Consider the following 24,881-nt stretch of genomic DNA (forward strand, 5'->3'; position numbering starts at 1 on the left):
GCAGGGATCAGTTTTAGGTCCTATCCTGTTCTCGTTATACATGTTACCCCTAGGAGACATTATCAGGAAACATAACATAAGTTTTCACTGCTATGCGGATGATACCCAGCTTTACATCTCCTCGCATCCCAGCGAAACACACACGTTTTCTAAGCTAAAAGACTGCATTAGCGATGTTAGTGACTGGATGGCACATAACTTTCTTAAGCTCAACTCCAATAAGACAGAGGTACTTATATTGAACCAAATCGCTACAAACATAATATGTCAGATTACAAATTGCACATAGATGACTGTACTGTGGTGCCATCTTCCACGGTTAGGAACTTAGGTGTGATGTTCGACAGCAACTTATCCTTTGATAGTCATATCGCCAACGTCTGCCGCACAGCATTCTTCCATCTTAGAAATATCTCAAAAATACGCCATATACTGTCTACATCTGATGCAGAGAAGCTTATTCATGCTTTTATGACCTCTAGAATAGACTATTGTAACTCGCTACTCGGGGGATGCCATTCAAATCAGGTCAACAAGCTTCAGCTAGTTCAAAACGCTTCTGCAAGGGTACTTACTCGATCTAAGAAGTATGACCACATAAGCCCAATTCTGGCATCTTTACACTGGCTACCAGTTAAATATCGCATCCAATTTAAAATATCACTAATCACCTACAAAGCTTTAAATGGCTTAGCACCCTCATATCTTAGAGAATTACTATTAGAATACAATCCATCACGCACACTACGGTCGCAAAATTCTGGCCTATTGATTATCCCTAGACTATCAAAAGTGTCTAAAAGTGGAAGATCCTTTTCCTACTTAGCCCCTAAGCTCTGGAATGATTTACCAACCGATGTCCGAGAATCAGACACAGTCGATCATTTTAAATCTAGACTTAAAACTTTTCTCTTCAACAAAGCATTCGCATAATTTGTCTAGTAAAGGTTCTTAACTCGCAATAGTTATTTTCACAGAACAAAGCACTCACGGTCATAACACAGACCAACCAAATAAATAAATAAAAACCTTTTCTGCATGAACACTTAAAATGAATTGCATTAAATAGTTTGCCACCGTTTGCCACTGAACCTGCATTAACGACGACAGTGGGGCTTCCGGCCTTAGTCAAACGGTTTGGCACGTATGGTTGGGTTGCGATTTTGGTGCTTTCGTGTGTCTTGTGAATAGTATGCCATACAGACCTGTTTGCCACTGAACCTGCATTAACGACACCAGTGGGGCCTCCAGCCTTAGTCAAACGGGTTGGTATGTATGGTCGGGTTGCGTTTTTCGCGCTTTCGTGTGTCTTGTGAATAGTATGCCATACATACCGTTTGCCACTGAACCTGCATTAACGACGACAGTGGGGCCTCCAGCCTTAGTCAAACGGGTTGGCACGTATGGTCGGGTTGCGATTTTGGCGCTATCGTAAGTCTTATGAATAGTATGCCATACAGACCCGTTTGCCACTGAACCTGCATTAACGACGACAGTGGGGCCTCCAGCCTTAGTCAAACGGGTTGGTATGTATGGTCGGGTTGCGTTTTTCACGCTTTCGTGTGTCTTGTGAATAGTATGCCATACAGACCCGTTTGCCACTGAACCTGCATTAACGACGACAGTGGGGCTTCCTGCCTTAGTCAAACGGGTTAGCACGTATGGTCGGGTTGCGATGTTTTTGGCGTTTTCTCCTGGTCCTGTAAATGGTATACAATATAGACCCGTTTGCCACTGAACCTGCATTAACGACAACAGTGGGGCTTTAGGCCTTAGTCAAACGGGTCGTCAGGTTTCATTTTCTCTTAAAGATCGGAAGGTGACCCTTATTTACCATATATACCCTCGCATTGGGCCCCCAATTTGCTAAATCCTCAACTGTGGATAACATAATTATGCCGCAATATTTAGTCTGTCTGGAACTAAGCTGAGTTAAACCACATCACTGTGTGACACTTCAATACATATGAACGGCCGCTACGCTAATACGATTTTGTTTTTCTCTCCGTCTCGTCCTCGACCCGAGGACAACGAGACAAACAGACCCAGTCCCGGTAGATGTGAAAGTCGGCACACCTCTGATCTACTGGCCGTCCTTCAACGTTATGCCCAGCTGATGCCTGACCAACGATCACCGGCAGAACCGCTTAATCTCCGCTAAATCTCCATTTCCATTCTCCCAAGGGTTTTTCCCTCCTAGGACTTATTTTTCCTCGGATAAAAGCCCGGGTGGTTTTTTTCTCCTAGGGGGTTTTTCACCCCGGGGAGGCAGCCTTTTTGGGCTTTACCTAGCTTCCTCTTCTATACGTTGATTTAGTAATACGTGCACTTATAATATTGCGTCATAGCCGCAGCAAATTTTACTGCTCATGCTATCATGTATTTTGTTGTGCTATCTGTCGTTTTTCTGTGCTTTTCACTGCTTCTATTTATGTAAAGCTGCTTTGAAACAATTGACTTTTGTGAAAAGCGCTATATAAATAAAATTGAATTGAATTGAATTATCAAAATATCTTTTGTATTCAATAGACAAAGGGAATTCATGCTGGTTTAGAACAATGTCAGAATGAGAAAATAATGACAGTTGTAAATAAATCAGTTGTAAACTAAAAGCATCAATCACAATCTGAGTACTACATTAGTTGAGAGAAGGCACCACATATTTACCTGTAATTTTTAATAAATAAAAAAATAATCTTACCTTGAATAGGTTCTTTAATCTTTCCAAGCATGTAATGGATGTCTCAGTCAAGTGACAACGGGGTGTCAAAACCTTAGACCCCCAAGCATTTGGTTTTCTTCCAGGCCTTGATAAATACAAAACATAACAAACACGCAAAATAACATATATATGTTGTATGTATGTATGTATGTATATAAAACAATAATCGCAATTTCATACCAGCATATCTTCCATATCTTCATCTTCATCATGCACCCAGCACTCACGCTTCTGATCAAATTTCTTCAGTTCTTTTTGACCCTAAACTTATGTGGTTGCTATACCTTGCATGTGTTGCAGGTTTTGCAAGCTACATTTAGTTGTGTATGGCAGACCACATACTTTCTAGTTGTTGACCCCTGGCCTGGCATTTCTATTAAAGATAAGAGTAAACGGGAGAGAGTGAAAGAGACTTTGGGAAGTACAAAGCAGGGCAAGATTAAAAAATTAAAAAGCAAAACTTACTTGAGGAGAGTGAGTGAGTTGATTATAGAAGTGGCTCTTAAAAGAGCTGTTGGTTTTCTAAGAAAAAGTATAAACTGTGGGTGATGTTAACCGGGAAGGGTGGTGGGTACTAGTGTTGGGCGATATGCCCTATTTTGAGATCGTCCTATCGTCAGCCTCTGAGATCGGCGATACACGATAGTATCGGGGGGCGGGGCAGTAGTTTACTCATTTTTTTATTTGTTAATTTTTTACTCATTATAAAAGTCACTTGATGGGTGGACAAAAAAGAACAAGAGCAACACCGTCATGACCGCAACCTTCTTAAAACTGATCCCATTAATGCGAGCGCGTCATTAAAACTCTAACCATGATTACTTAATAACTGTAAAAACATGCATCTGCGCACGCACATACAAACAATTCAATGCATTTACTTAGTGCTGTTGCAGACGTGTCAAGCAGTGGTGCTCTCAGATGAGCCTTTTTAAACGCATCGGTCCAGCGGAACGCGATCATATTTTAAACACAAACATATAATAAACACTAGGGATGTATTGCTACAACTTCTCGAATCCTTGAAATGCATATCATAAACAGGATTAATACCTAGTGATCTGACTTCGGACAGAGCGCAGCTCTCTGCACGTACGCGAAAGTGAGAGAGGCAGCGGGTCATATTTTAAACAAAAAGTAAAGTTTGCCTCATGAAATGCATTAAACTGAACAAAGACATAAGGATTACTACTTTATTTTATGTTTAGACTTCGGACAGACGCGAGAGCGCGTGCACGTGAGACAGAGAGAAGCGCAGCTGGTCATGACGCGGGTGCTAGAAGGAGTCCAAGACGCGCGCATTAAGTGCATACGTGCAAGAAGGAATTCTCTATTTACAAGCCTTCCACGTAAAGTGAAGCCCACAAACCCTCATGTGAGGAAAAGCATGCATTGTGGATGTTAATGTAAAACTATGATGATAATAATAATAATAATAGTAACCATTCGCCAACTATCGTCATGACTATCGCCATGAAAGCCTGCCGTTGGCGATATGTCTGAAGATCGTCGATACACGATACTATCGTCTATCGGCACAACCCTAGTGGGTACTGACCGGACCTGAGAAAAGAAAACAAAAACATGATTTATTCTCTTACAGCAAAGTCTCCTAGGTTTGTCATATTATATACCCAGAACTGTAAAAAAGCTACCTATAAATAAAGCATAAACTGCATAAATGAACAGTTGATCTGAATTCAGAGAAATAAATGAAATAATTATCTTGGTACTTGAAGCTTGGTTAGATATGGTTACTGTAGTCAAACTTTTACACACTTTCTTCTGACAGATTTATTAACAACAATTACAGAACATAACACAATCAATTTTAATCCCTTACGATCAATTAACATAAATGTAACTGCACAAACTAGCCTAATTATATTATATTAATAATATTAAATAATTAAATAAATCTATTCTGCTCACCAAGACTGCATTTATTTGATATAAAAAACAGTAAAAACACAAATAATGTGAAATATTATTGTAATCTGATTTGAATGTGAGTGCTGCTGACGGTGTCAGCAGCGATCGCTCTCTGTGATCGATTGGTTCCGCCTTGTATGTTAAGATGAGCAGATTTACAATGAACACAATTATTCACTTAAATCGGTTATTTTTTCATTTAGAGCTTATTTCACGAACTGCATTCCGCGCGAAATTAATAAAACTACTGGTTTAAAAACGCTAGAACAACTGTTTAGCAACATAATATAATGCACTCACTGCAGCTTTCTGTGATTAATACATTAGCTGATTATCAAACAGTCATCCAATAATGTTTCTGACCTTAGTAACGTAAAAAACACTATAGATAACTCCATAGTCCACACACGCAAATTAAATGTTATGCTGCACCAACTTTAGGATTTCTTAAATGACCGCACCTGAACAACAATTATGTCCCTAATATGAGCCAATTGGATTCTGACCAAACGCGTGCACTGACTTGTCGGTTGCCTTAGCGGTGATATTATATTGCTAACGTTGCAACAAAGACTTAAAATAAACACAGGATTTACTCAATATTAGTAACATTAATCACCAAATTTCCAAGTAAGCCTTACCCATGGAACTCCGGAGAACGTAGGTTACGCAGGTAACCATGGATCTGTGAGACCGAGGGATGACCGTCACTACGGTCTAAAAGGAATGATCACCTTCGTTCTGCCTATCACCGAGACCATATGTCAACAAAGTCATGTCCATGACCTCCGGAAGCAGAACGACCCGCGTCTATAATTAGCAGAGAATGCTCCCGGTTCAGTCTCCTACCTTGAGCGCCTCAGAATGGTCCGAGCGACAAGGATAGTGACGGTCATCCCTCGGTCTCACAGATCCATGGTTACCTGCGTAACCTACGATCTGTTTCGACCTCACTCTGACCGTCACTACGGTCTAAAAGGGATGACACATACCAACAGAGTCGCGAGGAACCCAGGATCAATTAGAACCTCGCTCAGTCACAGACATGAGGGCAGCGTCGCCGACCGGAGCTGGTCGAGTCACATCCACCCGGTAAAATCTTGTAAAAGTGCATGGCGTAGACCACGAAGCCGCTGCACAGAGGTCGCTTGCTGCCACACCCTTGAGGGCAGCCCAAGATGTAGCCACACTCCTAGTAGAATGAGCCCTTGTACCTGTTGGGACCGGTATCCCCTGAGCCTTATAAGCATGGGAAATAACCTCCACCAGCCAATGAGATAGCCTCTGTTTGGAAAGCGGCAGTCCCTGCCTTGCTGCCCCATAACAGACAAACAGTTGAGAGTGCATTCTTCTTAAAGCCTGTGTACGGATCAGATAGGCTTTCAAGGCCCTGACTGGACACAATGTGCTAAGCTTGTCATGCTCTGCCTGTGAGGCAGCGGAAGGCTGGAATTGGGCCAGCTCCAACACCTTGTTCATGGACTGCTGATCAAGCACTTTTGGCAGGAAAGCTGGATTCGGCCAGAGTGACACGACAGTGCCCCCTGCCTGCCACCTCAAACAGTCATCACTAACGGAGAGAGCACACAGCTCCCCGACTCGTTTGGTTGAACAGAGAGCCAAGAGAAATGCTGTCTTAAGAGACAAAGACCGTAGATCTGCGTCTGCAATAGGCTCATAAGGACCTTCAGTGAGAGATGTCAGAACTGTAGGCAGGTCCCAGCTTGGTGCCCGCAAGGTGCGACCTGGACGTAACCGGCGGGCTCCCCTTAAGAACCGGCTAATCAGAGGGTGCCTACCCAGGGATGTGTTATCTGCCCCCTGGTGAAAAGCTGAAATGGCCGAAGCATAGACCTTAATCGTACTGGCTGCCTTGCCCAGATCAAAATGGGACTGCAAGAAGCATAATACTTGTGGCACGGGACAAATCGTTGGCTCGATGCCCAAGCCAAAACACCACTCTGAAAAGATCCTCCATCTGAGTGCGTAGCCAGCTCTGGTAGATGGGGCCCTGGCATTATTAAGTGTCTCCTGTACAGCCTTATCTAGCTGTCCATCGATGGGCTCTGCAGGGGCCAAACCCATAGACGCAGGGCTCCCGGGTTCGGATGCCAAATCCGCCCGTCTGCTTGCGTCAGGAGATCTGCTCTGCACGGTAACTGCCATGGCTGACCCTGCAGCATCCGGAGGAGTTCTGGGAACCATGGCCTCGCCGGCCACCGTGGCGCGACCAACAGGACTGAGTGTTGGCCCTCTCTGATCCGTCGGAGGACCTGAGCTATGAGAGGGAGTGGAGGAAAAGCGTATAACAAGCCTGTTGGCCAGTCTTGCGACAGAGCATCCAGGCCCGAACTGCCCTCCTGCCCCATGAGGGAGTACCATTCTGGGCAGTGTGTTGTCTCCGCTGAAGCAAAGAGATCCATCTGGGCCGCACCGTAGCGCATCCAGATCTGAACAACTACGTCGGTGTTCAACCTCCACTCTCCCGGGAGTGGCCCTGTCCTGGAGAGAATGTCGGCCGCTCTGTTCTCCACACCTGGGATGTGCACTGCCCTCAGTGAGGAAAATCGAGGCCATGCCCATATCAGCAACTCCTCTGCCACCTGGAGGCATCGCTGGGACCTCGTGCCTCCCTGGTGATTGACATGATACACTGCTGAAGTGCTGTCTGTCCTCACCAGAACATGTTGGCCTTGCAACTCTGGCAGGAATTTCTGAAGAGCAAGATGGATGGCCTTCAACTCGAGGACATTTATGTGCTCCTTCATCCACAGTGGCTGCCATGTGCCCCTCACTGCCCTTCCTTCCCAGACAGCCCCCCAGCCTGTCAGGGACGCGTCCGTTGAGATGACCTGTCTCCTGTGGGGAAGGCCCCCCAGTGGGACACCTTGTAAAATGAACTCCCGGTTGCTCCAAGGGCGTAGGGCTTTGATGAAGGTTTGAGATATACACAGTTTCATCTGCCTGTCGTCTCTGGGGTGAAGATGGAAAGCATTGAACCAGCACTGCAGGGGGCGTGCCCTCAGCAGGCCCAGAGGAATCACTGCTGCTGCTGCGGCCACCAAGCCCAGTAGCTTTTGAACTCTGTGAGCTGTGACAAGGCTGCCCAAGTGGAACTGCTTCGTCATGTTGATCAAGCTGTCTGCTCTTTGTGAAGTGAGAGATGCAGTCATGCTTACCGAGTCCAGAAGGATGCCGAGGAACTCTGTCTGTTGGCGGGGTTGCAGGTTGCTCTTTTTGTGGTTGACCGTGAAGCCTAGCATTTGAATGTGGGCCAGAACTGTGCTCGTGTCTCGTACTACCTGCTCCTGAGAGGGGGCGCACATGAGCCAATCGTCCAGGTAGGGCAAGATCTTCAACCCTCGAACCTGGAGGGGGGACAGCGCAGCTGACACCACGCGAGTAAAGACCCTTGGGGCCAGAGAAAGACCAAAGGGAAGGACCTGAAACTGGAATACCCTGCCTTGAAAGGCAAAGCGCAGGAAGGGCCGGTGTTCTGGACAGATTGGGACGTGGAAGTAGGCGTCTTTCAGATCCAGGGACGTGAACCACTCCCCCTGCTGGATAGACTGCATCACCACCCTTGTGTGAACCATTTTGAAGGGTAGCACCTTGAGATATCGGTTCAAGGGCCTGAGGTCGAGAACAGGCCGATGACCGCCGTCTTTTTTTGGAACAATAAAGTATTTGGAGTAAAACCCAGTGAGCTGTGCGCTGGGCGGTACTTCTGAGATGGCCCCTTTCAAAAGTAACTCCTGGACCTCTTTGACGAGGACGGACATTAAAACAGGGTCTTTTACGGACGTTATCTTGATCCCTGAAAACGTTGGGGGTCGCCGCCGAAATTGTAATCGGTAGCCGCGAGCCACCGTAGCCACGACCCAAGGGTCTGGCACAATGCCTTCCCAGGAGGTCCGTGACAGCTGGGAAGGACAATCGACGGGCGACCCGGGACTCCTATGCAGGACCGCCACCGCGGCCTGCACCCCTGCCTGTGCCCCGCTGTGGTCCTCGTCGTCCCTTAATTCTGGAATTTGAGGCTGTATGTCGGTCAGGTGCACGAAATCGCCAGTCCCGTGCCTCTGGGTTGTCACCTGCTGATGGAGGCCGGGTAGGCTGCCGCAGCCTATACCTACTGACAGGTGGGCGGCCGGCAGTTGAAGCAGACCTAGAGCAAACCCTCTGGACAGCTTCCCTAGATGCTGCAGTCCGTTCAATCCGATCAAGCACCTCCTGGAATCCAGGGTGAAAGACGTGTCCTGGTACCACAGGGAGGTTGAGTAGCTCCTGTCTGATGGCATCTGGCAGGGAGGTTTGTGCCAGCCAAACTTGTCTGCGACACAGCACTGCAGAGGCCATAGCATCCCCCACGTCACGTGTCAGCTGGGAGTGGGAAGAAAGAGCTGCGTCGACCAGGGCCCTGGAATCATGATCGTCTGGGCCCAGTGTTTTCCGTAGAGCCGCCAGGGTGATGGCTAGAGCGTTACCCATACGGGCCGCTCGAGCTGATGCGTTGAAGGAATTGGTGACCAGCCGGTCCGTCTTGGCACACTCCTTGTGAGGGCACCGTGGATCGGAGGATACACGGGAAAACCCCAGAGACGTCAATGCAGCCATAGGCGACTCAACTGGTGGCATGTTCCCCAGTCCAGTTTCAACCGGATAACTAGCATTTGCCAGCTGGCGACAACCTGCATTAAACTGGGGCCGTTTCGAATTTGTACCCCATGATGACCTCAGCATTGCAGTATAGTCATCTGCTACAGGTATAGAAGGCCGTGGTTCAGGTCGGGAGATGCCCTCCCAAACACCTCCAGCGGGAGCCGGGGCAGATGTAGGCCCCTGAAGGCCCAAAACCTTGGCAGCGCTCAGTACCCGTGACATCAGGGAACTGACAGGGGCCTCTCCTGTCTCCGTGGAGCCGTCAGCTGGCTCAGCAGAGCTAGAATGTAGCTCCCCTTCGAGGTCGTCGCCACCTGTGGTGTCGTCCACCACTGTGTGTGAAGCGCATAGGGATAACACATCTACCTTGTCTTGATGTTCCTCCTCGCCGAAGCTCTCGGGCCTGACTGAGAGGGGATCCTCATGTAATAAGTCCTGTTGGTTACCTTCTAACTTGTCCAACCTCCGTGACAGAGCCTGGAGAGCCGCAAGGATCTTGAGTGACCCCGTGCTGCTGCTTTCTGCCACCGTAGCTGAGGCAGGGGGCTTAACAGATTTGGGTGGCTCAACCTGGGTAACTCCATGGGGGGAATCCCGCTGTCGATCACGCGAACGTGAACGCTTGCGCTTGTGTTTACGCCCATGCCTACTGGAGAGGGACAGCTGGTCAGGGGAGCGCCGCTTCCCGCTCCCTTCCTCACGCACATGCCCGCGCACCTGGCTGGCCCGGCGTCGTCGCTCGTCCCTGGAGAGATCACAGGCTGCACTACAGGGATTGTCCACATCTTCCAGCACGTGGGCAGCTCCAAGGCATGTGGGGCACTCCCTGTGCCCATCCCTAGCACTCATGGAGGCGTTGCAGATCCTGCAGTAGTGGGAAGCCATTGCAGCAACACAGAAACCCAATATAATGCCTGGAGTCCTCCTCCAGCAATCCGCCAAGGTAATACGGTGGGCCGCACCAGCGCACGAATGCACTTAGCGGTCGCACACTAGCCCCACCAGCTGCAAACAGGGGTATAGGGTGTGTCAGAGGGGAGTATTGCAGGAAAAAGTGTGATTGTAGCCGCCACTCAAGGCGAAAAAAAGTACCTAAGAGCAGAAAAGCACAGCACACAGTATTATGATGGCCCGCACCGGCGCACGAATGCACTTAGCAGGCACACACTGACCCCTTACCAGCTGTGAACAGGGGTATAGGGTGTGGGGAAATACTGCCACAGCCTGCACCAGCACGTAAACGCACCTAACAGACTGAAATAGTGAACACAATAATAACAGGGCTGTTTATAGTGTACTGGAAAAAACAGCCCCCAACTAAATAATTCAACAAAAAAATAGCACTAGTAGCAAACACAATATACCAGCTGAAAACAGCAGTAAATACAAACACAGGTATAATGGCGGCCCACACCAGCGCGCGAACGCACTTAGTGGGCTCGCACAAAGCCCACGGCTGCGAACAGCAGTAGAGGCACACGGATAAACAACTTAAATTCCCCGGAAATCTAGTGCATATGAGTTTAAATGAAAGGTATATACCTAGAAATAATAAGTTAATACGCAAACCACAACAATTCTCGGGGGCACAAGGCACCCGCACCGTTTAGGTAACGAATTAGTGGAATGCAACAAGGAAATAGTCAGGAATTTCTTACCTGAATACGTAGTCTCTTACTCACGGTCTCGTATGAGGCGATCAAGGTGAGAGACTGAACCGGGAGCATTCTCTGCTAATTATAGACGCGGGTCGTTCTGCTTCCGGAGGTCATGGACATGACTTTGTTGACATATGGTCTCGGTGATAGGCAGAACGAAGGTGATCATTCCTTTTAGACCGTAGTGACGGTCAGAGTGAGGTCGAAACAGATCGCAATATCACTGCATCGCTTCTCTTGTTGAACTTGTTGGCATTGAGGAAATTATCGCCCCCTATTGTTTATCATCCTCATAAATGCGTGTCATTTTCACGCCTAGAGGAGGCAAAGCGTGACATTGACACGCATCCTCTAGTGGAGCAGCGTGTCTATTACACGCTTTAGCGTGATACTGGGTTGGAGTGAGTTAGCTTATGAAAACATGACGAGACTAAAGGAAGTTTCTAAATAACAATGCAAATCCTATTTTGACTCGATCATTATTGGTTTCTGTAGATGGACATCAGAAATGTTTTGTGCACAGCAGGGAAAGGAAAGCAGAAAGGAGAGATGATAAGTTTAAGGGAGGTAAGACAAACAACATCCTCACCCTGTCAGGTCTCAAACATTATCAAACAAATCTCTGGAAAACCTCTTGTCAAGTCTATAGAAATGCATTGTTGCTGAGAAAATCAACAGATGTATGTGTTATACTGTTCTGTATTTTCAGATATGAAATTAAAATTTAGTTTACTAATATTTAACTCTAGGACACTAACTTACATAACAGTTAGCAGTAACTTTACTGAGATTATTTAGTATAGCAGTCATAAAATGACTGGTTTCTTAAAACATTCTTGTAAAAATAAGTTATTAATCATTGCTATCATTGTATAATGTAGAAAATATTTCTCTGCTGTCATTATTTCCAAACATGTTATGCCATTTATGCATCCAAACATGTTAATAATGTTAGGTATGATGAAGATTACACTTGTTTATATGTATCTTTCGCAGTAACTGTTGCACTGTAGAATAGTGGGTTAAGCAAAGGACATTGTATAGAAGTTTTGCACACTTCTTGCACACAGGGATTTTTCTGCTTGGGGCCCCCATAGACCCTAGAATCGCCTCTGCTCCACACATCTATTATATTATTTTCACCCATTAAAATTTTTAATTATTTTCTTCCCATATCGTTTTTAAAAACCATTCCTTCTGCCATATCTTGTTTACTGAACACAGTATTAAAATCCCCCATCATTATTACCTCTTTATGTTTCCTTACAATATTTCTTAAAATGTTAAAAAACTCTTTCTTTTCCTTCTCCTCCACAGGTGCATGTACATTCACTAAAATCAAGTTTTTTCCTTCATAATTGATCTCAATCACCATACATTTCCCAATGTTATCCTTATACACAATTTTACTCACTTTAAACACATCATGCTTCAATAAAAAAGCCACACCTCTTCCCAGCCTTCCATCACCATTATTATATAAAATATTTCCATCCCATCTCTTTTCATACTAAATCATCCTATTTTCTTTCCAATTCGTTTCTTGAAAAGCAATAATATCTTCCCTTTTACATTTTTCTATTACTTTTTCAAATTTTCCCATGTCCATTATTCCCCTTGCATTAAAAGCAACACAACTTAAAACCATTAAAATAAAAATAAATAAATACTTAACCTGTTAAGCCAGACAGCCGTTTTCAGGCCAAATCATGAAATTTACATGCCCACACTAAAACAGCTATAGTTCCAAAACCCTTTGACCTACAGACACAATTTTGATATCTTTAAAAAGAAGACAGTTGTGTCTTTACTTCTCAGTTATCAGAATTCAGATATGTAAAAAAAGCTAAATGTTATAGACACTGAAGTGTGGTGAAAATGTTTTATTAAAATTAAACGTGTTTTTATTTAATTAATAATGTCATATTAAATGTGCCATACCAACCCAAAAACAACATAGACTTAAGACCACGATTCGAGAGACACTTCAAGACTAATGTGGCAACGCAATGACATCGGTAAATGCTTACAAAAAGGACGTAATTATGGGAAAAAATGACATAAATAAATAAATTAAATGCTTATAGCACCTGGTATTCCCAGGCGGTCTCCCATTCAAGTACTAACCAGGCCCGACCCTGCTTGGCTTCCGAGATCAGACGAGAGCGGGCGTGCTCAGGGTGGTGTGGCCGTAAGCGAGTGCTGACTCGATTCGAGAGACACTTCAAAACTCACAGATCACTCAAGATGGCGGCATGGAGAAGGGGAACGCTAACTACTCTCCTGATTCTTATTTACATAATTTTTTTAAACGTGTTTTATGGCGTACAAAACCACAATGTGGGATCGCATAATTTTATAGTGAATGATACTGAAACTGTAAAGAGACATTGGGGTTATGGAGCGAACACAGTGTATGAGATGTTTATCTCCCATTCTTGGACGGTCCGGTGTGTTAAAAAGGAAGTTAACAACAAGGGCCGAAGTCGTGAAGGGACAATTATAGCCTTGTGTTTACTCTTATCGGGTGATATCCATCAATGCCCGGGACCGACTGCTGTGGTGAGCCAACAACAAACAGATCGCATTGCGACGGCCGAGTTTGACGCGCCGTATGGCGCGAATGTTCAAAAGGTAATGACTGCAAGTGAGTGGAGCTACATTGCGGAACATTGGGATCGGGTTACCCCCTCGTATGAAGATACAAGAGGGGTGTTGCAGCTCGGTTTGCACGGCGGTCGTGGCGTGGAGGAGGCCGGAGAAGCATTGGGTGCTGGTCGGGCGGCCCATGGGGAGCACGGGCAGCTGGGATGTGTCCCGACATTGGGAGCTGATTGCCCGGTTCGGAGGAAGGCTGAGTCGGTAAGGAGTGTCGTCATAGACTGTTTAACTTATGCGGGGCGAGGACGATTGCTGTCTATATCAACATCCGACTGTATAACGCGCGCGGGACACGGGCCGGAGTCTCCTGCCCTAATCCCGGGCGCCGCTTCCGTAGAGTACCGAGAGCAGGAGCCAGTGTCAGTTGAGCATATCCAGGAGGTACCGGTAAGCCCGTGTCAGGGGGATAGCGTTAGCAATACAGACTTCACGAAAGCTCCAAAGGGTTTGTTTATCGCACATCTAAATGTAAGGAGTTTACTACCGAAAATTACAGAGATAAGATTATTATGCTCTGATCTTAAACCATCAATATTTGGATGTAGTGAAACATGGCTGGATTCTTCTATCATGGATTCTGAAATTGAAATTACAAACTATAGTTTGATAAGAAGAGATAGGAACCGTAATGGCGGAGGCGTATGTGTATATGTAAACACGGAGTTGGTATTCAACATAAGAAAGGACTTGGACAATGCTCTTATTGAAGCTGTGTGGATGGATATATTGTTCCCAAAATGCAAACCTATTTTAATTGGTCATGTGTATAGACCTCCTGACCAAAGTGATTTCTATGATGTGTTGGAAGACGTGTTAAATAACTGCTAAAAACTACAGGGATCTGAGGTTATATTATGTGGAGACTTAAATACGGACATGTTAAAACAAGACTCTTCGATATACAAACATTTTAAAGGTTTTTCAGATTTTTTTTCATTGAAGCAACTGATTAAGGAGCCGACTAGAATTACTCCGATGTCTCAATCTATTATTGATCTGATATTGGTATCTGACCATAATAGGATTATCAGTAGTGGGGTTGTTGATTGTTGCTTAAGTGATCACTGTATGGTTTACTTATGCAGAAAGATTAAGAAGAAAAACTATAATGGTCATAATACAGTTTTATTGAGATCGACGAAGACTTATAATTCAATTCAATTCAATTTTATTTATATAGCGCTTTTCACAATTTGTGATTGTTTCAAAGCAGCTTTACAGTAATAGAAGCAGTGGAAAGCTTAAAAAAAACGACAGATAGCACAACATAATACACGATAGCAGCTAAATTTGCTGCGGCTATGAATCAACATTATAAGCGTGCGTATTGCTAATGTAACGTAAAGAAGAGGGTGCTAAGTAAAGCCCAAGAAGGCTGCCTCCCCGGGTTGAAAAACCCCCTATGAGAAAAAAAACCCCAGACTCAGCAGGGGAAGTAAAAAAAAGTCTTAGGAGGAAAAAACCCTTGGGAGATATATTTATATATACATTGAAGCGATTAAGGAGATTAGGCGGAGGTAAAGCGGGTTCTGCTGGTGGTCGTTGGTCATGCATCAGCTGGGCATCACGTTGACGGTCTGCCGGTGAGTCAGAGGTGTGCCAACTTTCACATTTACCGGAACTGGGTCTGTTTGTCTCAAGTGTCCTCGGAGACGAGGACGAGACATGAAGAAAGAAAAACAAAACCCAATTAGCGTAGGGGCCATTCATATGTATACACATGTACATATACACAAACATACATTATATATATATATATATATATATATATATATATATATATACATATATATATATACATATATACATATACATATATATATATATATATATATATATATATATACCCATACATACATACATACATACATACACACACACATACATATACGTATTGAAGATACGTCATCCCAGATGCATTTTGTGAGGTTTTGAAGAGAGTAGATTGGTCACCTGTTAAATTGTAAAAATGTAGATATTGCTTGGGCTTGTTTTAAGGAGTTATTTTGCAAGGTTTTAGATATGGTAGCACCGATTATGAAAGTAAGAGTAAAACAAAAATCTGAACCATGGATTACGGATGATATACATCAGCTTCTTAGATCAAGGAATGTTAGTTTTAAGATGTTTAAGAAAAAGATGGATTCTATTAGTTTTGAGCAGTATAAACAAAGGAGAAATGAGGTAAGAGATGTGATTAAGGAGGCTAAGATCAATTATTTTAAGGATAAAATAAAACAAAACAGTCAGAATCCAAAAAAGCTATGGGGAGTATTAAAGAACTTAGGCTACTCTGATACAGTGAAAGGGAAATCAGGAAATATTAATCTTAAGATAAAAGGGAATTTAGTTTCTAACCCAAAGGAGGTGTCTGAAAGTTTTAACAGATATTTTATATCGTTAGCTAGTAATTTGCGAAAGCAAATTCCACCAAGTATAAATAAGTATAATGAGAAGACGACTCAGTTTTATTATGGTCAAAAAGGAGTAGCCTCTGATGCTTTTAAATTATGTCCTGTTATTGATAGTGACATTTATAAACTTATGAGTGAGCTAAACATACAGAAGGCTCCTGGAATTGATAATATTCCTGTCAAATATTTTAAGGATTCAGCAAAGGTAACAGCACCCCTTATAGCATACATTATAAATTTGTCTATTCAACAAGGGGAAGTCCCTTTAGATTTTAAAAGTGCTAGAGTAGTTCCCTTACATAAAAAGAGTTGTAAATCAGACATGACAAATTATCGGCCTGTTTCTATTTTATGTGTGGCATCTAAGATTATGGAAAGGGTTATATATAATCAAATTGATAATTATATTGTTAAAAATAGTATTTTGTATGCTTTACAATCCGGGTTCAGACCCTTACATTCCACTGAAACCTGTATAATACATCTGACTGACAGCATAAGGAAAGCAGTAGATAAAGGAGACTTCTGTGGGATGGTTATGCTGGACCTGCAGAAGGCTTTTGATACCATAGATCATGAAATTTTAATATACAAATTAAAGGCAACTGGATTTGATAAAAATTCTCTTAAGTGGGTTCAATGTTATTTAAAAGTAGTGTTGCTTTCGTCAACGAAAAGTATGACGAAATATCCTCGTCAACGAACCTTTATCACGTGACGAAAAAGAGACGAGACGTAACGTAAATGCTGGTCATGTGACAAAAACTATAATAAAATGTATAATACAATATTGTTGAACGAATAAAAACGAGACTAAAAGTGGTTTACTAAATAAAAACTATGCTAAAATGTGTCTTCATTTTCGTTGACCAAAACGAGACGAGACGAAATGTTATAACGTTATTTCGTCTAGCCATCTCCTGGCACCCCGCCACCTGACTGCAAATTATCATGTGTGTTAAATGGCGCTCTGCAAATCGATCCGCAAAAATTCGTAAACGTACCGCGAGAGCGATTAGAAAGTAACACGCGACACGTCACTTTTGATGGACAGCTGCGCCCGCGAGTACACCGCTGCATTAAGTCTTCAAATGGAAACTAAAAGTCCAAAAGGAAACCCCTGCATCGTTTTCAGGTGAGTTCACAAGCCTGTTAATATGTATAGCGTTGACTGCTGGCACTGCAAACTCATCTGTGTGATTTAAATAATATAACAATGTACCAGTTTGCATCTTCTTTTTTTTTATTTTTTTTTATGCTTTATTAACAATAACAGATAGCATGTACAGTGCCATATATCATATAATAGAAAAAATCCACATGCCTCAACAAGAAGGAATAAAAAGGAAGAGGAGAAAAAAAAGAGAAAAAAGAAAAAACACAACAGGAGGGTACATAGTTAGATATACATTTTAGAAAAAGATATTAATTATATTATAACAATCCAAAGGATATTACAATGTAATTGAATACAGAAAATATACCTTATAGGTCAGCACCATTTATTATAATTTTACCTTTAAAATTATGTGAAAATGTTAAAGGAGGAGCATATATTAAACAATTTGATTGCTTTATTATTTTTTGATGTTGACATCACATCTACAAATAATTTAATCTCCTTTTTAAGCACCATAAAAATAGGTTTGCCTTTTGTAAACTTGCATTTATGAATGTGAAATTTACAAATAAATAAAATAAAATTTATAATGAACTCAACATCTTTTAAGGAGTGATTCTTAATAAAATAGCCCAAAATCACATGTTTGTAGGATAACGAAAAGGTTTTTAAAATATTATCAGCAATAAAAATCTCCACATTGTTCCAAAAATTTTGGGTATATTGACAAGACCAGAATAAATGAGAGATTGTTTCAGTGGGGCATTCACAGAAAGAACATTTCAAATCAATATCAATTTTAAATTTTTGTAGAAATACCTTTGTGGGATAAACTCTATGAATTAATTTATATGAGATTTCTTTAATCTTATTTGTAAGGAAAAAATTTTGAGGTAATTTCAAGACTTGGTTCCAATTTACATCATTAAAAAAGCTGTTCCAGTAAAAAATAATATAAGGCGTAGAAATAATCTCTCTTAAAAACAAGGATCTAATTTTATAATTGTTAGGCTTTAATCCAGAGAAACATATGGTGCCGATAGAGGTATGTTCAGGGCTAGGAGGACAGACAGAAAGTGAGGGTGTATATACACTACTTTTGAACAGCATCTGTACACCTGCAGGTATTGCCTTAGTAAGCATCTTGAATTCTTTCAATGTAATAGGTATTTTGTATCTTGAGATAAAGTCTGCAAATGTAAATAAATTCCCTTCATTATTAAATAACTGATTCACTAATAACAACCCATTACTAAACCAATTATTAAAAAATAAAGACTTATTTCTATTCAAAATATTGGCATTATTCCAAATAAGAAAGCTATGAGGGGAGAAGTTGTGTTTATAAATAAGACTCCAAGAAGTAAGAACTTGTTGATGAAATTTAGAAAGTTTGATTGGAAGTTTTTCAATTTTATAATTACACATCAATAGAAATTCTAAGCCACCTACACGAGAAAAGATAAACCGAGGAATTATATTCCAAATAGATGAAGAGTTTTTAAGGTATTGTCTTATCCAATTTATTTTAAAGTTACTATTTAGAGAGCTAAAATCAATAAAATTCAATCCCCCTTTATCATATGAATTCAGTATTACTGATTTTTTTATATAATGAATTTTATTTTTCCACAGGAATTTTGTTAACATACCGTCAATTAGTTTACAAGTGTGTTTGTCAACAGATATTGACTGAGCGACATATGATAATCGAGAGATGCCCTCCGCTTTGGTAAGCAGAACTCTGCCTTTGAGTGATAGATCTCTTAACAACCAATGGTTCAATACCTTATGTGTCTTTTCGATAATTGGTGTAAAATTTGAGGGGCATCTAGTTTTATCATCTTTGATTATTTTAATTCCCAAATAATTAACACTATCTCTTACAGGAATATTGCAAATTGAGGATTCCAGACAATTACCAACTGGGAGTAAATCACATTTGTTTATGTTAAGGCGAAGGCCTGAGGCTTTAGAAAAGGGCTCAAGAGTCTCTAATGCTATCGCAACCTGGGATGCATCCTTTAAAAACAAAACGGTGTCATCCGCTAACTGACTTATTACCACTTCAGTGTCATCAACAGTTATTCCTTTTACCGGGCTTTCTTTGATATGCAAATTTAGAAGTTCAGTAGCTATCAGAAATAGGTATGGGGAGATTGGGCATCCCTGCCTGACTCCCCGATTCAAAGTAAATCTAGGAGAGGTACCACTACTAAGTTTGATAGAGCTATTGCAGTTAGTATAGAGCATTTTAATAGATCTGCAAAAGAAGTCACCAAATCCCACCTTGTGAAGGGTCTGTAACAAGAATTTATGTTCTAGGGAATCAAAGGCTTTGTAATAGTCTAAGAAGAGAATAAAATTATCTTTACAAAAAAATTTGGAATAATCTAGAAAGTCTAAGACCAGCCGTATATTATTAAAGATGTGCCTTCTTTGTAAGAACCCAGACTGACATTCATCAATTAAATTATTTAAAGTACATTTTAATCGTTTTGATAAAACCAAAGCAATAATTTTATAATCGTTATTTAGCAAAGTAATTGGTCTCCAATTATCAATTAACAAGGGGTCTTTATTAGGTTTTGAAATTAACGTTATAAGTCCTTGACACAAAGTTGGAGGAAGCAAGGCTCTCTCTATACTCTCTATGAAGACTTCAAGCAAAAAAGGGGATAAAAGTTTGCTAAAAGCTTTATAAAACGTCTCGGTTACGGATGTAACCCTCGTTCCCTGAAGGAGGGAACGGAGACGTCACGTCGTGACCGACGAATTGGGAACTCGCTTAGAGGACCAATCTGCTTCGAATACTACTAAAACGCCAATGAACTTGGCATTGAGATATTTGCATAATGCTGGCGCCGCCCCGCCAGGTGCGTATATAAGCAGCAGGTGCAAATAGGGAAATTAGCTTCTTTTTCGCTGAGAAAGCCGGAAAGTGTGACCGGCCGTAACAGCAGGTGGCAGCACCTGTGGCGACGGGACGTGACGTCTCCGTTCCCTCCTTCAGGGAACGAGGGTTACATCCGTAACCGAGACGTTCCCTTTCAGTCGGTCACTACGACGTCACGTCGTGACCGACGAATTGGGAATCCCTACCAAAATGCCACTAGGGGCTGACCTCTTCCAGTGACTGCGTAAAAGCCCTCCGGTTCCACTTAAGGAGGAGGAGATAGGTTTTAAGGCAGAAGGCCGGGCACTAGATGTTCCTTTAACCCCACAGAAGTGCCAGCGACTGGGAAGCGCCCTACCTGAGCGGGATAGGAACGCTGCGGAAGCCACCACCCGTCTTAAGGGCTAATGGTGGGCGAAAGTCAACCGTAGTTGAAGAATAAAGACAGCCGTGGCTGTGTAAGCAAAGCAGTGCTCTGCTAAGGGAAACGTGGGCTGGTAGGATTAACCCCACGGAAAAATACTCACAAAGGAACCCGGTGGGACACAATGTGGAGCCCGAGCCAGACACGTAGGTTCGCGAGGATACAGCTAGTGAAAGGCTGACAGCCAATGCTCCGCAACAAAGGCTGCCAAGGCAGCGGAGGAAGAGCAATTCAAACCATTACGCATTTTTGCTCTGAAGGCCTTCCATACTGACACAGTTATGAAGCATCAGTTGGAGGCTGCAAGCTGACGTGCGAGTCTGCTCTCCGTGCCCTCCCTGGTGAGGAAAGAACACGAGAGGATACAGGCTCGATACGAACACTGTAAAATCTAATGAACGTATTAGGTGTCGCCCAACCAGCAGCTCTACAGATGTCTGTTAGCGAGGAACCACGAGCTAGAGCCCAAGATGAGGCAACGCTCCGTGTGGAGTGCGCTCTCAAATTAAAGGGGCAAGGAATACCCTGAAGATTATAAGCCAGGGCGATAGTATCAACTATCCAATGAGACATCCTCTGCTTAGTGACAGCTTTCCCTTTCTGCTGGCCACCATAACAAACAAAGAGCTGGTCTGAGGTCCTGAGGCTTTGCGTGCGATCCACGTAGAGTCGCAGTGCGCGTACGGGGCACAACAAAGCCACGGTTGGGTCTGCGTCCTCCGGAGGCAGCGCTTGCAAGCTCACCACCTGGTCTCTGAAAGGAGTGGTGGGAACTTTGGGCACGTAGCCTGGTCTGGGCCTCAATGTTACGCTTGAGGCAGCAGGACCAAACTGAAGGCACGAGTCGTCAACAGAGAATGCATGTAAATCCCCTACTCTCTTTACTGAGGCCAATGCTAGCAGGGTCAGAGCTTTCATTGATAAAAGCTTCAGACTCGCAGACTGCAAAGGCTCGAACGGGGGGGCCTGAAGGGCTTTCAGCACCATGGACAGGTCCCAGGGAGGAATAGAAGGAGGGCGCGAGGGGTTTAGCCTACGAGCGCCTCTTAAAAATCTAATAACCAAATCATGCTGGCCAACTGTTCTGCCGTTGATAAGTGAGTGATGAGCAGAAATAGCAGCGATATCAACTTTAATGGTGGAGGGTGACAGCCTACCGTCTAACCTATGTTGAAGATATAAAAGCACGATGTTAATAGGGCATTCTCTGGGGTCCTCGCGTTGCGAAGAGCACCAGGTGACGAAAAGGTTCCATTTAAACGCGTAAGCCCGTCTTGTGGACGGAGCTCGAGCCGCGTCGATTGTGTTAGATACCGTTTGCGGTAAATCACCTAAACCTTGCGCGCGCTCAACGACCACACATGGAGATCCCACAGGTCGGGGCGCGGGTGCCATAATGTGCCCCCTCCTTGAGAAAGAAGGTCCTTCCTCAGGGGAATCCGCCAGGGAGGGGCTGTCGCGAGGAGCATTAACTCTGGAAACCAATTCTTGCTCGTCCAATATGGGGCGATCAGTAAAAGGCTCTCCTCGTCCTGCCTGACTTTGCACAGTGTCTGCGCGATTAAGCTCACTGGGGGGAATGCGTATTTGCGCATCCCCCGAGGCCAGCTGTGTGCCAATGCGTCCACGCCGAGGCTGCCCTCGGTTAGTGAATAAAACAGGCGACAGTGGGTATCGTCCGGCGACGCAAACAGGTCTATCTGCGCACGACCGAACTTCCTCCAAATTAGCTGGACCGTCTGGGGGTGGAGTCGCCATTCGCCGGGCACAACAAAGCCACGGTTGGGTCTGCGTCCTCCGGAGGCAGCGCTTGCAAGCTCACCACCTGGTCTCTGAAAGGAGTGGTGGGAACTTTGGGCACGTAGCCTGGTCTGGGCCTCAATGTTACGCTTGAGGCAGCAGGACCAAACTGAAGGCACGAGTCGTCAACAGAGAATGCATGTAAATCCCCTACTCTCTTTACTGAGGCCAATGCTAGCAGGGTCAGAGCTTTCATTGATAAAAGCTTCAGACTCGCAGACTGCAAAGGCTCGAACGGGGGGGCCTGAAGGGCTTTCAGCACCATGGACAGGTCCCAGGGAGGAATAGAAGGAGGGCGCGAGGGGTTTAGCCTACGAGCGCCTCTTAAAAATCTAATAACCAAATCATGCTGGCCAACTGTTCTGCCGTTGATAAGTGAGTGATGAGCAGAAATAGCAGCGATATCAACTTTAATGGTGGAGGGTGACAGCCTACCGTCTAACCTATGTTGAAGATATAAAAGCACGATGTTAATAGGGCATTCTCTGGGGTCCTCGCGTTGCGAAGAGCACCAGGTGACGAAAAGGTTCCATTTAAACGCGTAAGCCCGTCTTGTGGACGGAGCTCGAGCCGCGTCGATTGTGTTAGATACCGTTTGCGGTAAATCACCTAAACCTTGCGCGCGCTCAACGACCACACATGGAGATCCCACAGGTCGGGGCGCGGGTGCCATAATGTGCCCCCTCCTTGAGAAAGAAGGTCCTTCCTCAGGGGAATCCGCCAGGGAGGGGCTGTCGCGAGGAGCATTAACTCTGGAAACCAATTCTTGCTCGTCCAATATGGGGCGATCAGTAAAAGGCTCTCCTCGTCCTGCCTGACTTTGCACAGTGTCTGCGCGATTAAGCTCACTGGGGGGAATGCGTATTTGCGCATCCCCCGAGGCCAGCTGTGTGCCAATGCGTCCACGCCGAGGCTGCCCTCGGTTAGTGAATAAAACAGGCGACAGTGGGTATCGTCCGGCGACGCAAACAGGTCTATCTGCGCACGACCGAACTTCCTCCAAATTAGCTGGACCGTCTGGGGGTGGAGTCGCCATTCGCCGGGGCGCGCAGCTCGAGAAAGCGCGTCCGCCGCTGTATTGAGCGAGCCCGGAATGTGAATGGCACGAAGGGACCTCAGATGCTTCTGACTCCAAAGGAGGAGATGACGAGCGAGATGCGACAGGTGACGGGAGCGCAAACCGCCTTGACGGTTGATATACGCAACGGTCGCAGTGTTGTCGGTGCGTACTAGTACATCCTTCCCTCGCAGCTCCGTAGCGAAGCGTACAAGTCCCAGATATACTGCCCACAACTCTCGGCAATTGATGTGCCAATGCAACTGGGGTGCTGTCCACACCCCTGAAGCTGTAAGCTCGTCGTACGTGGCACCCCAGCCCGTGTCGGACGCATCTGTGTGTACAACAGCATGCTGAGCGATCTGTCTCATGGACACACCGGACCTGAGAAACGCGGGGTCCGACCACGGGGGGAATGTTAGGCGACACGCAGGTGTAATGGTTACACGATGGATGCCGGCGCGCCACGCTCTCCTCGGGACTCGATCGTGAAGCCAACGCTGAAGCGGTCTCATATGGAGCAGTCCGAGCGGTGTCACGGCCGCTGCTGCTGCCATATGCCCCAGGAGCTTTTGAAATTGTTTCAGCGGGACCGCATTCTTCCCTCGGAATGAACCGAGGCAAGTCAGAATTGACTGGACGCGCTCTTCTGTCAAACGCGCCGATAAATCGATCGAGTCCAGTTCCATCCCGAGAAAAGAGATCCTCTGCGTGGGGCAGAGTTTGCTCTTTTCCCAGTTGACCCGAAGACCCAAACGGGCGAGATGCCGAAGCGTTAAATCTCTGTGCTCGCACAGCGTCCGTCGAGAATGCGCTATTATAAGCCAATCGTCGAGGTAAGCCAATATGCGAACGCCGCTCTCTCTGAGGGGTTTTAACGCCGCCTCCACTACTTTCGTGAACACACGGGGAGAGAGGGATAGCCCGAACGGTAAAACTTTGTACTGGTATGCCCGTCCCTCGAATGCAAACCGGAGAAACGGTCTGTGACGAGGGATAATGGACACATGAAAGTACGCGTCTTTCAGGTCTATTGCCGCAAACCAATCTTGGGGGCGAATTGAATTGAATATTTGCTTTGGTGTTATCATCCTGAAAGACCTCTTCTGCAGAGATTTGTTCAGAACGCGCAAATCCAAGATCGGTCGCAACCCACCGCCTTTTTTGGGTACTATAAAATACGGGCTGTAGAAGCCCGACCTCATCTCGGTTGGAGGGACCGGCTCGATCGCGTCCTTCGCCAGCAGGACTTCGACCTCTGCACGCAGTACGTGTGCATCGGACGCTTTCACCGTGGTGAAACGAATGCCCGAGAATTTGGGTGTGTGCCGGATGAATTGAATTTCGTAACCGAGGCGAACAGTGCGTAAAACCCAACGAGACGGGCTGGGAAGCTGAAGCCACGCCCCCAGGGACCGTACGAGGGGAATTAACGGCACTGTCGGGGTACCCGCGGTGGGGCGGCTGAGCGGGACAGGTGGTACTGCCGGTACGTCTGCTGGGACAGCATAAGTATCTACAGTATGTGTGTGTGT

General features: G+C 44.7%; 1 non-coding gene across 1 annotated transcript; it reads right to left on the reverse strand.

Annotated features, from left to right (window-relative positions):
* Positions 1-13,052: 13,052 nt before the first annotated feature.
* LOC135751038 (5S ribosomal RNA) lies at positions 13,053-13,171 on the reverse strand. Its single transcript, XR_010532933.1, has one exon. It is a non-coding gene; the product is annotated as a 5S ribosomal RNA (ribosomal RNA).
* Positions 13,172-24,881: the final 11,710 nt, after the last annotated feature.

The sequence above is a fragment of the Paramisgurnus dabryanus genome, chromosome 18 (assembly GCF_030506205.2).
Source record: "Paramisgurnus dabryanus chromosome 18, PD_genome_1.1, whole genome shotgun sequence".
NCBI classification, from domain to species: domain Eukaryota; kingdom Metazoa; phylum Chordata; class Actinopteri; order Cypriniformes; family Cobitidae; genus Paramisgurnus; species Paramisgurnus dabryanus.